Source organism: Triturus cristatus, chromosome 3_2 (genome assembly GCF_964204655.1).
Source record: "Triturus cristatus chromosome 3_2, aTriCri1.1, whole genome shotgun sequence".
Taxonomy (NCBI): Eukaryota; Metazoa; Chordata; class Amphibia; order Caudata; family Salamandridae; genus Triturus; species Triturus cristatus.
This window is the reverse complement of record NC_140584.1, coordinates 1,088,882,034-1,088,894,321: the sequence shown is the minus strand read 5'-3', so window position 1 is coordinate 1,088,894,321 and position 12,288 is coordinate 1,088,882,034. Positions and strand designations below refer to the sequence as shown.

General features: G+C 42.8%; 1 protein-coding gene across 4 annotated transcripts in view; it reads left to right on the top strand.

The window, feature by feature from the left end:
- Positions 1 to 12,288, top strand: part of LOC146859179 (gap junction gamma-1 protein-like) — a 136,818-nt gene that overhangs the window by 45,689 nt on the left and 78,841 nt on the right. The gene's annotated exons all lie outside the window — the stretch shown is intronic.

Sequence of the window (12,288 nt, the reverse complement as noted above, 5' to 3'; positions counted from 1 at the left end):
ATATTGCAGTAGCGTAAGTTTTTCTAGGTCCTGACGAAAGCCTGATCAACATTGATCTAAAGGCTGAAACATGTAGACCTTCTCTTTTGGACTTGAGCAGTTATTTTTTCAAACTGCATTTGCACTGGTTTTTAATTTTGTCACCCGGACAGTATCTATTAAAATGTTATTTCTGTCCCAGTAGACAATTTTAATAATTGCACCCTTTTCACTTGCACTGCATCCATCTCCACCAATCACACTTGCATTGTTATATCACAATGATTCATGTTATAAAACAAGGACTTTAGCATAGACTTCATCTTCTGTTACACTGGTGAGGTTTTTGCTTACTAAGTATGCAGCCCTGATTTGTTGGAGGGCATTGCAACTGTTAATGAATCCCAAATGATGATACATGCTACTTTGGTGGTTGATGAGTTTCATCTTTAATATAATGTTTTTTTTTTTTTTTTGTGATTTAAACTTGCTGAGTTGTTCCTCATAGTGCTCATTTCGCATAGACCCTAGGTTTTTGTGTTGTTACTTACTAGTGGATATTAAGGGATTAAAACCTGTGGGTCTGTAAATATGTTTCCCTTGGACCCCCAATCTTAATTTTTTGTTGTTGTTTACAAATATTACCTTAACTGCAGACAATGCTCTTCCACGATCCTCACTGTAAACTGGCAGCCAAAGAGCTTGCGCTGTATGGAGTTGGGCCTACTTGTCCCAAGGACAAAATGCACATTAAAACTTGTTGCCCTTGACCTGAATAATATGTCCTTGGTGTTGGGCTATAGGAATTCCACATCCCTGGTTCCACCTATAGTTTTAAGGGAAGAGTTTCCAGTCACAGAGATCGATTTACAGTCCGGTGAAGTTTTCAGGTTGAGTCTCAGTCGCAAATTTCCCAAAGTATTTAGAGAAGGACTTGGCTGTTTACATGGCTATGTACATCACACAAAATTGGTTGATGGTGCTAAGCCATTTGCAGGGAAGGTATGCAATGTTTCTGTGGCTGTAAGAGATGAGATGAGGGCAGAGTTGGATACGTTACAAGGCAATGGGGTCATTGAAGAGGTAGAGGGGACACAGTGGTTGGTTCTTGTTGTGGCTGCTCGCAAGGCGGATGGTAGTCTTCGCTTGTGTGTAGATTTGAGGGAGTTAAACAAATGTATAATTGTGGACAGGTATCCGTTGCCAAAGATCTCTGACATGCTGATGTCGTTGCAGGAAGCCAAAGTCTTCTCCAGCATAGATCTCAAGTCTGCGTACCATCAGATAAGACTAGATGAGTCATCCAAAGATCTTACTGCCTTCAACACTCCCTCTGGGGTTTTCAGATTTGTTAGGCTGCCTTTTGGGCTGGTTTTAGCCGCCTCTGTTGTTCAGAAGGCTTTGGAAAAGGTGCTAAAGGGACTTGATGGTGTTAGGATATAACAGGACAACGTTTTGGTTTTTGGCAAGAATGATGACAAACATGATGTGAGAGTGCATCAAGTTTTGAAAAGGTTGGATAGCTCAAATCTCACCATCAGGCTGGATAAGTGCAAATTTCGGAGAAATTCCATTGACTACCCAGGCCATACTGTGAGAGGTGAAGGCGTGATGCCTAAAAAGGAGCTGGTGAACACCATACAAAATTTGAAGTCTCCGTGTAATAGGGATGAGTTGATGAAATTTTTCGGCATGGACGAATATTACAACAAATTTGTGAAAGGTTTTGATGATTTTATGTGAGAACATGAGAAAACTACTCGGGAAAGGCGTGGAGTTTATCTGGACAGAAGCTTGTGAATTAGAATTCAAACAGGTCAAAGATGAATTGTGCAAAGCTCCCAAGTTGGGGATTTTCCAGATCCCAAAGGAAGGTCAGTTTTAATTACTGATGCCAGTTTCAAGAGTTTGGGTGCCGTTCTCCAACAAGAGGTTCAAGGTCATGAGAGGGTAATTTTATTTCTCCACGCAGTCTTCGAGGTGCTGAACTCCATTATTCTGTCATCGTCAGGGAGGCGCATGCCATTCATTGAGCTACAAAAAAATTGAAGAACTTGTTGAGGGGCAATAAATGTGAAATTCAAACAGATCACAAACCTTTATGCGAAATCTTTAAAAAGAAAGGCATTGACTCGGTGTCCAGTAGGATCACTAGGTGGGTAGTGTCTTTACAGGAGTATGATTTTGACATCAAATACTTACCGGGTGTAAAGAATACGATTGATGATGCTTTATCTAGACTTGTGGAGGTGTCTGAGGAGAACAAGAGTTTCTGTTGTGAGGACAAAGGAAGTGGTGTTCAAGATAGAAGCTAGTGGCTTCACTGAGTCTGCATGGAAGGATGCTATGTTGCTTGATAAAGAAATACAAGAAGTACTTGTGAATTTGAGTGGCGGTTGGCCATCAAGAGCGAAGGATGTCACTGTGAAGTATTGGCATGTGAGGGATAAATTGTCTTTCATTTTGTTTTGTAAATATATTTATTGATTAACCTTGTACAATACTTCCGGAATACATCAATCAGGACCTTCCGCATACATAGCAGTACTCTAAGATACAATACTCCTTGTACACTCAAGCCTTTTCGTGGTCTATGGAATGGAGCCATTGTCGTCCTAACACATTGTAACAGCCTGCAACATACCACCCACTAACTGTACCATCGTCTTTTCATAGCTAAGCGGCACATAACAAATAAATTGTCTTTCATTAATGATTTTTTGTTTAGGGGCACAAGATTGATTCCTCTAACTTTTTTGAGAGAAGGCCTTATCAGTCTAGCACACTAAGGTCATCAGGGGATGTCCAAAACTAAGGAAAGGCTCAGACTAACTTATTTGTGGCCGGGCATGGACCTACAGGTCGAAAGGGAAATTAGGGAGTGTTTTCAGTGCGCTTTGAGTGAAAAGGCTGCTCAGTCCAAAACGCAACCCATGGTAATTAGAGAACACCCTGTCAAGCATTGGCATGAGGTGGCGTTAGATATTTTGGGTCTCATACATGGCGGTGGTGGAGAATCTTATGTAATAGTACTCATTGACTTGTTTACTAGATGGCCGGAGGTGAAGATTACAACGCCAAAGCTGGAGGTGTGAATTGGAGAAAGGAGGTTTATAAGAAGGTTGAGGCCTATAAAGTCTCTCCTCATGCGGTCACAGGAAAATCTCCTTTTGAGTTATTTAGGGGGTGACAACCCAGTACCTTGGTAGCTCCACCTTGGGTCAATGACTTGCTTCCACAGTCAGAAATGGCATGTAACGGGGTTAATTGGAGACTTAAAGAGAGAAACAAGATAGAAGCTCGCAAGAAGAATTTTGACTTAAGGAAAAGTGTGAAGGTGACCAAAGTCAAAGTAGGTGATGTTGTCCTGATAAAAAGAACTTTAAATTTAGGTAGCTCACCTTGTTTTCTTTAGCCCATGAGGGTGGTGAGAGTTTTGTTGAATGCTGTAAACACAGAAGACTCTCGCATATGGAACCTAAATAGGGTGGTCGTTCTTAAGGAAAGTGTTGCAAAGAAAGCAGCAGAGCACCTGTCTATTTCAGACCTCTGTTCTGGTGGGAAACCAAGCTCTCAAAGTCATCTTAGAAGGGCCTTCAGAGAGGTGAAGGTTCCTGGTTATCTTAAAGACTATGTTATGATGTAAACAGATCACTGTTTTGTATCTTTAATTTATTGTGTTAACTGTTCACTGATTGTATTCTTTTATCTTTTGTTTTTTTATTTTAGCGTTGTTTTGGGTACTATTGTTTTGTTATATGGAGGGGAGGTATGTAGTATTCTGTAGGATTGCCTTATACACAAGGCATTCCAGGGAATGCCATGGTGATAGAATGTGACGCATGTCATAAGTGATTCTCTTACTGACAGTTATTGTGAAGCTGCTCTCCTGGGTGGATGGGACCTTTTTGATTACTGTCTTCAATAAACTTCATCTTGGATCCTTCACAAGCTTTGAAGAGGTTATTCATCTAAATCAACTTGTTTAATTCTGGTTGGACTAAACTTTAGGAAGTTGGGTATTTCCATTGCAATCCTTTATTTCTACAATAGGGTTCTGACAGTGGTGTATATGAACCTGATCATGAATTTGGGAGTTGGTCACCAATTAATTGTCCTCATTGGGTGACTAACTTTGTAGATTCGGATACCCTAATCCCCACCACTCCTATCAGCAGAGCAAGATCCATCAGAGGATCACTTGCCACTGTGGTATGGTTATATGCTGTGATCCATCTAGCTGTAAAGGACCCAGTACGCTTAGATGGATTCCATGCGAAAGTAGCAAAAGTCCTAAAGATTAAATTATTAAACTCTTATGCTGGATCAACCTTCATGCTCAAGAGGGCATGATTGGACAAGGATGACCTCTAATCACAAGTGTCTATGCCGTCCGTTGTATGGATCACAAATATTATGTCCGGACCAGAGAGGTGACAGGTAAGCCTACACTTGAGCATTAAGGTTTAATGATGAAAAGCCCACACAAGCCAAGGATACAGATTAGTTGATCTGAAATTTTGAATAGAGTGATTGGTTACATTGTTCTATGAATACTTTAGTTAATGAACAATAGTGGTATGAGAAGATTTTTTTGTGGATGGGATGTCGCGTTTTTCTGCCTAACCTGGCACGTTGGTGAGCCTGGAACTCGGGTCTTATATTTAGATTAATTGGGAGGTTAGTAGATGTGTTTAGGATTTTATTAGGAGAGAATGGTTTTAAGCTTAACAAAAGTATTGTTTGTGTAGTAATTATGAAGTTGAGGGTAACAGCTCTGTTTGCTTTTGGGTTATTGTTAGTGAATAAGTAAAATATTTATTGCTTGGTGGGATAACATACTGGTTAAGGTGCAACAAATGTGCCATTGTTTATCTGCAGGTAGACTCACCAGGGCTGCCTTCCATCGAGAGTAAGGTCTTGGGTAGCATACCAGGGCCTTGTTAGGCATAGTATTGCGCAGTAAGGTACCTATTTTTTTTAGAGAACCGGGTGTCCAGGATAGTGTTTGGTGTATGTAGGGGTGGGGGTTCCGGAAATTAATGGTGCGCTTGTTTGCCGTTAGCTCGTATTCCGTAAAAATAGGAATACGTCAAGGGATGTACAATTGGGGCGAGCTGTAACTGACTCCAGTGAGAGAAACCTTCTGTCAGGATAAAGGGCCAGTGGCGGCTCCTCTTCTAAGGTGGAGGAGCATCCCCCCACTGAGTAATAAGTCACTTCGCTGCCAGGCTTCTTCCATCCCCCTTGCCACTCCCTTTTTTGACTATTTTGGGTAGTTTGTGCTTAGGCCTGCATACCTTTTTCTCCACATAAGGTATCCAGGCCAAATTTGCGTCCTTTTCTTCTAACATCCAGAGGACTCTAAGGTACCCAGGGTTTGTAGATTTCCCTTGAGGGGACTGAGAAATTTGCCAAAATCTAGCTAAATCGTGTGTTTTTGGGAGAATAATGGGTACAAGTGCTACAGGAGACAGCGTCTGGTTTTGTTCCTGCAAATGGTATCATCAAAGTATTTGTGGTGCTAAAATCACCATCTTCCCAGCTTTCAGGGACAGGCAGCCCTTTGTCAGAAAACCAAACTTTTCCACTCAGCTGTGGCATATTACTGGGAAATAGCCTATTTTTCCTATTTTTTGTGTTTTCAACCTCCTTCCAGTTAGTGGTAGAAATGGTTGTGAAATCAGTAATGGATCCTGGGAAGCTATACATTTCTGAAAAGACTAAATTCTGAATTCAGCAATAGGTCATTTGTGGAGATCCTTCAGGGTTTTCCTATAGAAAGTAACAGTTGAAATAAAATATTAAAAATAAAAGCAATTTGTGCTTACCTTAGCACCTGCAACTTGAACTACCTATGCTAGATTTTTTAAATCAATATACCGTTCTGTCCGCAGGACCCTTCTGGTTGCTGGCTATATTAGGCTTGTAGGTTCATAAAGAACCTGAGGTACCCAGAGCCAATAACTGAGCTGCACCTTGAGATGGATTTTTATTGTGTGCCAGGTATACAGCAATTCATTTATATAATATATAAAGAGTGAAAAATGGGTATCCAGGAAACCTATGTATTTCTGAAATGGTAACAGTATATGGAATTTAGAAGCTGTGGGTATTTGTGCATCTCTGAATTTGTGGGTACACATATTAACATGTGAATTAGAGGGTATTGTTCAAAAGGACTTCTTTTTTAAACAGTGTCTTACATTTGGAAGGCAGAAATGCATAGAAAGACAAATGGTAATAACACTTTGTCTACTATTCTATGTTCCCTTAATTCTCCTGCTAAAAATGGTACCTCAGTTGTGTGGGTAGACCTAGTGTCTGTGACAGGAAACGGTCTGTGATGAAAAGTTCTGAACTCTGTTGGGAGCCACAAACTTTCAGTCACTCAGCAATCCCACAAGTCTGCTGATAAAAATGTTACCCCACTTGTGTGGGTAGGCCTAGTGCCCGCTACAGGAAACAGCCCAGAACGTAACATGGACACATCACATATTTCAAGTGAAAACTAACCCTTTCTTGTGCAGTGTGCCTGGCTGTGGATTAATGGGCCCTAGCTCAGCTAGCACCTAAGAAAACCTAGCAAACCTGTACATTTTTCAAAAGTAGATTTCAAGGGGAATCCAGGATGGGGTGACTTGTGCGGCTCTTATCAGGTTCTGTTACTCAGAATTCCTTGCAAACCTCACACCTTGTAAAAAGAAAAAAACCCTCATTTTTCTCACATTTCTGTGATGGAAAATCCTGGAAAATGAGGGGAGCCACAAACCTCCACCCATACAGCATTCCCCAAAGTCTGCTGTTAAAAATGGTACCTCACTTGCGTGGGTAGGTCTAGTGCCTGCAACAGGAAAGGGCCCAAAACCAATAGTGGAGACATCAAAATTATTCAGAACGAAACAACCTGGTTTTGCAAAGGAGTTACCTGCGTTTTTGGTCCTGGACTCGACGGCCATCTAGGGAAACCTACCAAGCCCAGACATTTAAGAAAACTAGACACCCGGGCGAGTCCAGGGAGGTTTAGTTTGTGTGAATCCCCCAATGTTTTCTTACCCAGAATCCCATGCAATCCTCAAATTTAGCTTTAAAAAAATCACATTTTCCTGTGGAAAAGTTGTGAGAGCACCAGGCTGAAGTAAATTTCCTACCACATAGCATTCCCGGGTCTTCCCATAAAAATGGCACCCCACTTGTGTTTGTGGGGCAAGTACCCACGACAGGGTAGAGCTCATAGCGTATTGTGAGACATCAAAATTATGCATCACAAAACGACTTGGTAACCAATTAATTGTACTCATTGCTGCTGGACGACACTCCGGCAGGGGCACCTGCATTTTAGGTCCTGGGCTAGACGGCCATCTAGGGAAACCTACCAAACCCAGAAATTTCTGAAAATTAGACACCCGTGGGAGTCCAGGGAGATGTGACTGGTATGTATCTCCCAACCTTTTCCTACCCAGAATCCTCGGCAAACCTCAAATTGAGCTAAAAGAAATCATTTTCCCTACATTTTTGTCTTGTATCACCACGTCAAGAGAAAAATAAGGAGACCCTAGAGGTCAGACGGGACCAAGGGTAGACATATATTTAGAGCAACAGTGGTCCCATACAAATAGGATAGGTACAGTATCGCAATTTCTCCAATCAAAAGTTGGAATTAATCGTGCACTCAAATCAAAAGATAAACGCAATTTATTATCATTGAATTAGAAGCACGAAATATGCAAGGAGATGAGTTAGCAAACCGTGACGAGGTAAAAGGGGAATCAGCCGATTTCCTTACCGCAGGCAAGTGACTTAAAAAGTGACTTTTCAGTGTGTGAAAATAAAAATACAGAAAGTTGCTATCAAATTAACATCTCATACTCAACAGTAAAATACAAAAGCATCCTCGTGGGTTGAGAACCGGCACCTATGGAAACGTAATCAGATAGAACAAATCGGAATTCGTTCTATCTGATTACGTTTCCGCCACAGGACCCGCGACCATTGCTGTTGCCTTGAGATTGCGGAAAACGCTTCACCGAATCACACTCTTCGACTTTCCATAGGTGCCGGTTCTCAACCCACGAGGACGCTGCTCCACCTCGGTCCCGGCTGGGACCTATCCTTTACCCCTCTTGAGGCACCATCGACGCTCAATGTAGGCGCAACCCCCGGCCCTACTGTCTCCTCGCTCCGTGATTCTGGGCAAAATAATTGCACCGTCTCCTCCGGATTATGTGTTCCTGACCGATCCCGGTTCCAGGATCCACAACTTCCAAGCCGACGACTGGCCGCTGGTCATCTCCTCCCGTACTTGCTTCAGCAAACTTCCCAGGCACTCATTTCATCGTTTAGTCCTGAAAAGATCCCACTATTTCATGGGGATCGAAACGTCGTCGACTCACGTCTCTAACTCTAAACTATATTATGTATTTTACTATTGAGTATGAGATGTTAATTTGATTGCGACTTTCTGTATTTTTATTTTCACACACTGAAAAGTCACTTGCCTGTGGTAAGGAAATCGGCTGATTTCCCTTTTACCTCCTCATGGTTTGCTCACTCATCCCCTTGCATATTTCGTGCTTCTAATTCAATAATAATAAATAGCGTTTTTTCGATTTGAGTACACAAATAATTCCGATTTTTGATTGTAGAAATTTTGATACTGTACCTATCCTATTTGTATGGGACCACTGTTGCTCTAAATATTTGTATCATCAGGCCATCACAAATTTCCTACCACCTAGCATTCCCCTTGGTCTCCTGATGAAAATGATGCCTCACTTGTTCGAGTGTTCAATGCTGAATCGCCTGGGTGGTAGGAAATTTGTGCGGGCCCAATAATTCCACAACGTTTCCACACAGAACTGTGGGGAAAATGTTTTTGTTTTTTAGCTAAAATTGAGATTTGCAAAGGATTCTGGGTAAAACGTTAAGGGATCCATGCAAACCGCACCTCCCTGGACTCCCTCGGATGTCTACTTTTCAGAAACATCTGGGTTTGGTAGGTTTCCCTAGATGACCACCGAGCCCAGGACCAAAAACGCAGGCGCTCCCCTTGGAAAAACAGGTTGTTTTGTCATAGATAGGGGGCACATGCGGATTGCGACCAGTTTGTATACCATCATCCATGCAGGCCAGGCAGGACATCCGGCAGTGGCAGTCCCAGGCCTAGGCCATGCTCTTTGCTTTGTCAGTTTCAGCGTGTGGCTGCAGTACATATAAGCATATCATAGCATTTAGCTGGCAGGGAGTAGCATTATCTTCTTCAATTGCTAAGTTTGGTTGGAATGGGGTGCGAGTGCCAGAAGTGCACATATTGTGCTTGAGTGCAATGGTGCACATCTGCCCTCCTCCCGATCAAAGGATAAAGTACTCCCCTTGCCACTCTTAGCCATCGATTTGCACAGAATGGAAATTAATCTAGTGAAGAAATGTCTGGTTAGTGGAACAGGAATATTGGCAAACAAGTATAAAAATTTGGGGAGAACATACATGCTCACCTGCCACGGACAGAAGCAGCTGGAAACAGGTAATCACACTCTTCTCCAACCGCATTAAAACCTGCCGTAGTCTTCTTGACAGAGAGTGTCAGGGTCACCGCTGATTCCCAAGTATTTAATCTTTGCTGGGGTCCATCTCAAAGTGAATTCGCATGCAAATTCATCTCTAATGACAGTTAATGGGAAAATCACTGTCTTAGCATGGTTAATCATTATTCCAGTGAGCCAACTGGCCATCAGGTACTCCCTGATCACAGGAGGTATATCCGTCTAAGGGTTATGATGTATGAAGTAACGTTGTCTGCATAGGTGCCTAGCCCTATAATTTAGGCGCCTCTCAGAATGATATTTGTGGAGCTGTGCCGCGATTGCTTTCATCGTGTTAGGAAACAAAATGGCGTCAGGAGGCATCATTGTGTCATGCCTCTCCAAATCAGGAACAGAGGGGAGGTTGCTCCATGACTCCTAGCCGTGCAACAGGCTGCTGGTATAATAATTTTATCCACTGGAGGAATGGCTTGCTGAGGCCTATGTGCTACAGAATCATAAACATATTACCACTCCTGCAGGTCCGACACTTTTGTGGAATCCAGCAGGACTGCCACAGCCTGTACGTGGGGATCTAGTGAATGCAGGAGTGCAAACATTTTTTGCAGATTATGGATGATTGGTCATCCTGGTATGAAACCCAATTGGTCAGCCTTACCATTGTGGGGCGCAAGTCTATCGACGATTAGTTTAGCTAATACTTTATTGTCTATGTTTATCACTGACAGCGGCCTGTAGGAGTCAGAGCATTCAGGGGGTTTATCTGGTTTTATAAAGGTGACTGCAATTGCCACTGAGGGTGAGAGCGGGCGAATACTTCTCTTCATAAACCCCTACTGGGTGTGGGGCTATGCTTTGTGCATATTCTTTGTATAATTTGGTTATCAGACTGTCACATCCTAGGCATACCTGGTATCACCTGTTCCATATCCTTCACAGTGAAGGGAACTTCTAGAGAGCAGCCTATGGACCTCTGTAGGAAAGTGGAATCTGACTGCATGGTTGCCCCCATTTTTTCCTGGTGTTTTGCTGGTTTTTGACTTAGTTTGGCTGGGATCCTGCTATTCAGGACCCCAGCCTGTCTGCTTTCCCCTTTAAATTGACTCCATGTACTTTAGGTACACTCCAGATTGGATTCTGGGGTACCCTTATGTGTCCCTAGTATATGGTATATTATGTACCCAGGGCCTACCAGGGGCTGCAGCATGTATTATGCCACCCCTGGGAAGCCATCCAAAATGACACCACAGGTCTGCTACTGCAGCCTGTATAAGGTGGTCTATGCACCCCTTACTGATATATAGGTTCCCAATATCTCTCCATATCACTGCACATATAAACCTATCAGTCACCCCAGTCACACCCGAAGTCGTGGTTCTTATATCACTTTCTTAATATATGGTTTGGTCTCACCCTGGGTCTTATTGTATATTGTGCTATTTACTGTCGTTTAATAACTGTATTATTGTGTGCCTTGCTCTCTAACTTCATAAAGGGGTTAGTAGAGAGTGTTTAGAAATAAATACATATATTTTATATATATATATATACCTTGTGTGGTTCTCCTTTCATTTCGTTATTCAAGAGGTAATAATCTGATAAACCAAGCTGCTTTACACTCCTTCAAGATATAGGTTCCCTATATCTCTCCAAATCACTGCACATATAAACCTATCAGTCACCCCTATGGCAGGCCTTATCAATCCTGAAGGCAGGGTGCTGGGTTTTATGTGAGAGGGTGCCCATGCATGAGCAGAGCCCCTCTGCAGCCTTCGGAAACTTTATTCCAGGGTTGTTTGTGATGCAGCCAAACCATATACTCTTAAGTGCATTATAACCTTGCGGTAAATGCAAACTTTGGAATGGCTGCACGGAAACATGTTGTGTTAGGTGTCAAACACCTTGGAATCATACCTCCACACCAGTAACTGGTGTGGGAGGTATGATTCCACCCTACTAGAGGGAGAAACATGACAGCACCGGTACACCCGGTACCAGCTTCACAGACCCTGGCATCACAAAATGAATGCTACCAGCCACAGACACAAGTCTGTCCTCCTGCTGCTGGACGAAACTCCGGCAGAGGAAGCCTGGACAATAGGTTTCCTGTCACAGGGAGGTGTAACCACCTCCCAGACAGGCTTTAGTGTATTGGGGCTGGGTGGGTGCACTCCAAGAGTGCTTTGGTGTCTACACTGGGGGAACATTTGGTGTCCCTGTGCATAGTCCAGCTCAAACCGGTTTCAAGGGCACTCAGCCCCTGCTCTGGCGTGAAACTGAACAAAGGACATGGGTGTAGCCACCCCTCTGTCCTGACCCTCCCATAGGTGGGTCCCCAGAGTTTGTCCCACCCCTTCCTTGGGTATAAATTAGGAACCCCTGACTACAGGTCTTTAGATTTACCTGGATGAAACTCTGCTTCAGAATACCAGATCTTCTACTATCTAGATGGCTGCTCTCCATAGCTACCACTAGAATAGCGTTCAATAAAGGTTGTCTTAAACCTAATCATCAATAAGGGTTGTTTGGACTGGTGCAAGGTGCCCACTATAACTAGTGGACAGCATATGCCAATTTCTCACATTGGTGTGTAGCGGTTGGATTCAGGCTTGCTATTGCTTTACCAGATAATCTCTTTGAGTGACTAACTGAAAACCACTATAGGTACATGGGTACATATACATCAAGTTTAGAATAAGTTCTACTGAACTTAGAGTTGTGTGTCAAGGGCTTAGCACACCCTTTCTACAACTTTAAAGAGTTTAGT